Source organism: Limulus polyphemus, unplaced genomic scaffold (assembly GCF_000517525.1).
Source record: "Limulus polyphemus unplaced genomic scaffold, Limulus_polyphemus-2.1.2 Scaffold1145, whole genome shotgun sequence".
Lineage (NCBI taxonomy): Eukaryota > Metazoa > Arthropoda > Merostomata > Xiphosura > Limulidae > Limulus > Limulus polyphemus.
Window position 1 is genome coordinate 220,337 of NW_013666755.1, and position 6,668 is coordinate 227,004.

At 30.9% G+C, this 6,668-nt stretch overlaps 1 protein-coding gene across 3 annotated transcripts in view; it reads left to right on the forward strand.

The window, feature by feature from the left end:
• The first annotated feature begins 246 nt into the window (after positions 1 to 246).
• The window catches only part of LOC111086497, a 92,643-nt gene continuing 86,221 nt past the window's right edge, over positions 247 to 6,668 (forward strand). For 2 of the 3 annotated variants that reach the window (XM_022389568.1, XM_022389566.1), the window contains exon 1: positions 247 to 516. The gene's annotated coding sequence lies outside the window, so the exon portion shown is untranslated. Of the gene's footprint in view, positions 517 to 635; positions 687 to 6,668 lie in introns of all 3 variants that reach the window. The other variant, XM_022389567.1, reaches the window with a different exon arrangement.

Here is a 6,668-nt window from a genome sequence, read left to right on the forward strand (position 1 = left end):
TTGTCTTAGAAATAGAGAGATTGACGTATTTATTTAATGAATTATTTCTAATACTGTTAACTGATGTTTAGAGTAGCATCGATCATAGTGACTTATTTGGGTATCAGCCAATCACAGATCTTATTTTGCTTTCCTACAGACGACCAATAAAAAGAAAACAAAGAGGCCAGTGAGTTTAATGAAATTGAACTTGTGTTTTTATCTAATACATTTTGGTATTCTACAAAATATTATTCAAAAAGTCTAACTGTAAGGCAGTGTACATGACTCTTGAATTATCTACGAACCGTTACATAACACTATGGTGAACTGTGATGAGTCCCTGGAATACCGCATGCACGAAATCATCCACGTGGCATCCTAGATCGTGGTTGGTCGAATGTGAATGCGACGTTCGTCTGTTTCGCGCTATTTCTACAGCATCGTTTGGTAGAGAAGATTAGAGCCACATCCATCGTCTGCAAGCAGAAGACAGCTGAGTGAACTCATAGGAGATTGATTTAGTCTTTTTTTCTGGTAAGGCAGATCTTTAATATTTTTAATAGCTGTAAAAGTCTTTTTTTAATCTTTTGTTTTACAACTTAGGTTTTAATTTTGTTTTAAAAAGTCCAGTTTGTCATTATTTATTGTACCAGAGTCAAAAGAAAAGCAACAGGTTCCTATCAAAGGTGGGCAATTTCTTAAAGGTGAGTATAACATTTGTTTCGTACATTTCTAAAGAATGGGTGTTCGAAATTATCATATTAGTGCCATGATCCCATTGGTATGTGAAGTATTGAAAACCATTATCCAACTCTATCTATGAAACACTTCAATGGAAATAAATAATTTACGGATTTTTAGTTAGTGAGTTAGGTGTGAGTTCAATTTGAATAACTTTTTTCAAAAAGTTCTATATAGGAAAAAATACTTAGAATAAGAAACATTTTCGACATAGATAATAATGTAACTCTAAACAGAAACAAACTAATTAAAGTAAGAAATAAAGAACACATTAAATAATAACAAATGCTCTACACAGGAAAAATCTAGTTAAAGTAAGAAATAAAGAACACATTAGATAATAACAATGCAACTCTAAACAGACACAAACTAATTAAAGTAAGAAATAAAGAACACATTAAATAATAACAAATGCTCTACACAGGAAAAATCTAGTTAAAGTAAGAAATAAAGAACACATTAAATAATAACAAATGCTCTACACAGGAAAAATCTAGTTAAAGTAAGAAATAAAGAACACATTAGATAATAACAATGCAACTCTAAACAGACACAAACTAATTAAAGTAAGAAATAAAGAACACATTAAATAATAACAAATGCTCCACACAGGAAAAATCTAGTTAAAGTAAGAAATAAAGAACACATTAGATAATAACAATGCAACTCTAAACAGACACAAACTAATTAAAGTAAGAAATAAAGAACACGTTAAATAATAACAATGCATGCTCTACACAGGAAAAATCTAGTTAAAGTGAAAAATGAGAAGCAAATTATATGACAATAGTTAGAGAAAGGAATATGCTCTATATTAGATAATAATAGTTCTTGTTCTAAGCAAAACAGGATAACTTAATAAAGAAGTAAGAAACAAATAAGATAATAATAATTTATTTTTTAAGCACACAAAAAAGCCATTTAAAGTAAGAAATAAGAAGCACTTGAGATAATAATAATATATAATGATAATTCAGAGAAAAAAGTTATTCAAGAAATCAGAAGGAAAAAGAAATTGATAATGTATGATCTACAGAGAAAAAAACTATTCAAAGTATGAATTAATAAGGAAATTCAATTATAATTATGCATGTTTTACACAGAAAAGAAAAAGAAGCAAATTAAATACTGAGGGCATCTGCGAGTTTCATCCTAAAGTTGTTTTCAGGAAGGTGTTAAATAGGCATTTGTAATAAATCTATTAATTATCTGACTGAGAAAGACATTGCTTAAAACAATTAATTATTGTTCGCTTGGTTACACATGCTGTAGTTTTCAATAATGTTATTTTTGTGCAAAGCTTGTGTGATACTACAACAATATATTATGCTGTTCGTTAATTAAGTAGTTGTAGACGAATTAATTCTAAGTATACAAACAATGAGGGGGACAACACGTTAAAGAAACTTTTAGATTAATAGATACAGCTGAGGAGCAATCTGCACGATTAATTTGACATTTTAACTATTTTATCTCTAGAGGGGGTTATGTAAAATTTTACATGTTAATTATTTCAATATTCAATTTATTTTCTCGTAAACAACCCACGGTAAAAACAAATATATAACGTCAAGATTTTCTTCGTACTTTCGAAATAATATGTCATGCATCTAAATTTCAAACAATGTCTAAGGAAACTTTAAAATGATAATATGAACAAAGATGAACTGACTTTCCACATAAACGCTTCTTTAAATTCCAAGATTATAACGTTCAAAGGTATAAATATTTGTGGCCAACAGTAGCTGAAGAAAACAACTAGAACATTAATTAGTGAGCCCGAAAGTCTAAACGTCAGATTAAAAAACAGAAACAAGGGGTAGTAAGCAGTTAAGTAAAGAAGATATAACTGATTAAATATAGCATATTTTGGAGTGGTGTGGGAATCTGGAATATCTGTGAAAATCGCAAAGAACTCTAAATGATTATGGGATATTAAATAAAACTTAAAGACTGCATTTAATATTGATAGGTGTAAAAGAATTGGAAATTTGTACATTTTCTTATGATATTAAAATAAAGACTGGTTAATACACCGTGTTATTTAGCCTGAGTTCCTCTGTGAAACTTGTATGGAGGTACAGATGGTCGAAAACATTAATTGTTGCATATCACGTGGATACCCGAATAAAATATTGATGTCTGCATAAAACCTAGGGACGTGTAGAGTAGTTATGGTCACAAAAGCCATAGATACATGTTTAAAACGTTGGAGGATGCAAGAAGTGATTAAATCAAAGCTATATATTTATCTGGACAATTTAAAAAGAACCGGGGATGTATGTATATCCTAATTACTGTTAAATGATAAAAATAGTTCACTAATCAAGGTATGTGTAGGAACTCTAATGACTTCCAATGATTCCGTAATTTTACAAACTAAAAGATTGAATCAAAAATCAAAGGGGTGTAGTTTTTTCAAAGCGTTGACTCTGCTTCATGAAAGAAGAAAAACATCTTGAATTTTCCTGCACAATCTTGTTTACTGAGTCATCACGTTTTGTGCCGTAAGAAACCCCGTTACAAATTTAACTGCCAGAGAAATCGATGGGAATTTGTTCGCTAATGTAGTTGGTTCTACTGAGAAACTGCAGTCGTATACACAAAAATGTAAATAACATTTGATTTATGCTTCATCTACTGGTATTGTCACGGTATTTTCATTGGACGAAGTATATTTTCGTAGATAAAATGTTATGAATGTCTCAAATTTCCAGTTTGGGCCTAAGACAGAATGAAATGGTGGGAAGATTCAACGAAAAACTCCCGGTAATGTTCGACTGCAGTTCAGCATTACATCCAAAGATTATGACTTCTAAGAATTTATACGAAATTATAGGGAACGTAATAACGGCGTAAAATAGTTCTCATTCTGTTACTTTGTAAACCTAAATATCGAAGCTTGGATATGTGATATTTTATCTATTACTTAACCGTAAATAAGATATTTTCCAGAAACACCGGAAATTCCATCTAGCATGCTATAAAATTCTCTACATTCTGACAAAACTACTTCTAAAATAATCTTATAAAAAAAGGTAGGACTAAAGTTTTTTAGGCTTCCGAAGCTGTTAATGAAGACTATAATTATCATTTAAGAATTGACTTGCAACTGTACCACCTCGAGACTAAAGGTTACCGAGGTAACGAAATATTTATGTATATTTTGTTATTAAACTCCCAGTCTGGCGAAATATGAAAGCTGGTTAGGCGTAAAAAAATGATGAAATATCCAATGAGGTTGCGTTTTAGACCATCTTCCTTTTGGCTTCATGAATTTTCTAAATACGATTACTGGAATATTAAACTTGAAATTTGTGTAAATAGCACATCAGGTCTATCTGATTTCTACTACAAAACTACTACCCAGAAGGTCTTTCGCGCAATACTAGAGATAAGGTGGATCTGTTACAACTAAAAGTTTAGTCTTGTAGCGTTAGGCACATAACATGGCGAAGGGCGCAGGCTTCTGGGGTTTATAAAATGCAAAGCTCTCTTTGTTTCAAAATCTAACTCCGCAATTTGGGGTCGTGTGTGCGCTATAAGAGTGCCAGTCATATTCCATATTCGATTATGTAAGAGTAGAACAAGATTGGCGGTGGATGCAATCTGCGGGTCTCGGGTTCAAATCCCCGTCACACCAAACATGCTTGCCCTTTCAGTCGTGGGGGCGTTATTATATGATGGTCAATCCCACTATTCGTTGCTAAAAAGAGTAGCCCAAGAGTTGGCGGAGGGTGGTGATGACTAGCTGCTTTCCCTCTAGTCTTACACTGCTAAATTAGGAACGGCTAGCGCAGGTAGCCCTCGTGTAGCTTTACGCGAAATTCAAACCAAACCTCATCGCCTCTACTCTAAAAACAATAGACGTCACTAATAAGCTTTAAGCAAAAACTTGATTCATATATTAAGTAAATAATATTCTCGCCTCCAGTTACTAAAAGGTTCAATAGAGAATGAATATTTAATTTCTCTGAGATCATTAACATTTACAAAAAATATATATTAAGACTGAATTAGATGTTCATTATATATTAAGACTGAATTAGATGTTCATTATATATTAAGACTGAATTAGATGTTCATTTGTTGCTGAGAATGGAAAGTATATTTTCTATAAGTTTTGTTATCAAACTTTAGGAATGGTTGTTTGTTTGTTTGTAATTAAGCACGAGTATCAAAACCCGGATTCTAGCGTTGTAAGTCCGCAGACATACAGCTGTAACTTTAAGAATGAGAAGACATTTATACATAGTGATTGAACAATATTTATCGAACACAAAAAAAAAAGATACACTTAAGTTTTTTTTGTTCTAATCCTATGTGACTTAGAAATATTTTTACCACAACCTCACCAGGAATTTCTATGAAAACTCTCCCTCAAAATGATGAGAAAAGCAAGATAAGTTTTCATCAGGCTTCTGGCAAAAATTGAAGATAGAAAATGAAGCTGGAAGAAAAGTAATAAAAGTTAAATCGATAGAAGCGATAAACTACAAGTGGCGTCTAATCTAACCTTGATGTTCAAAGCGATGCTATATTATATATATATATATATATATGATATAAATGAAAAAATACTAAGCTAGCGCTTCGACTGCAGCTTTTCTGCTATTGTTGTTTCGAATGTTTCTTATTAAACTGGCTAACCTATTATGACTGGACGAACAATGACTGGATTACAAAAGGAAGATCGATACAGAAATTATTTTAGCACACTGCGATCTTGACATAAATTGCTTTGGGGTTTCCGTCTGTCCAAAGTATTAGTGGATGTAAGGATCTCGATTTGATAGGCAACATGAAACACAACAAATCTAATGTTTTACCATGTACGAAAACAATATTTACATAAATAAATCTAAGGGTAATAAACTTCCTTTCAGTAATATACTAAAACTATATAAATCAAACTATGTATGTGTGTGTGTGTCTGTATAGCAATGTTCTAGCTTCTACCCCAGATAAGATCGTTCACAACAAATCAAAGAAATCAACTATTTATGTTAACTAGATCTTAACTAATTCGAATAAATGTAATTCAGAAACTGTACAATATGCTCAGAATTTGTTGGTATAAGAGTAAAGAGCAAACAGTTAACGTTTTGCATCTGTTCTATTTAACAAGAAAATGAAGCCAATTTAACAACTCATCACATCAGAGCAACAAACAAAAATATTTACAACTTATACACATGTATATAAACGAAAATATTCTGGAAAGGTATTTAAAACAAATAGATAAAATCATCTGACTAGTGTTTTCGATTATATAACTTCATTAAATTAAACACAGAACTGGGGATATTATCCTACAACCAAAAATTAACAGAACATTTTGGTGTCAATAACAACACTGCCAGATTTCGAGTTGTTTCTACAGATTTGTAGATAACTCCTCAACATTGAGAATTGAGAACTGGTGTGACATATATATATATATATATATATTGCGACAATATTTTGCAGAACCTTTTCGAGATATCATATGATGCTATTTAATTCAGGTCTTGTTTTGTTATCAGTCTATTATGAAATTTTTCCTAGTATTTAGTTGATTAAAATTATGAAAGAGAAATCCTTTTGTAAGTAATTTCTCTTATAGTGTTAGCGCCTTTTACAAGCTGGTTAAATATGATTATAATTGATTATACATGCCATAAGATATTAGTTTTAGACCTATTATATTTTTAAACACTACATTCTATATATAGTCCCTTAGGAACTTTCAAGAATTAGAAGTATGTGTAATAATTGTATTATAATGGACTAGATATAGAATGTAGTGTTTAAAAATAATTGTATTATAAGGGACTAGATATAGAATGTAGTGTTTAAAAATAATTGTATTATAAGGGACTAGATATAGAATGTAGTGTTTAAAAATAATTGTATTATAATTTTTAAACACTACATTCTATATCTAGTCCTTAATTGTATTATAA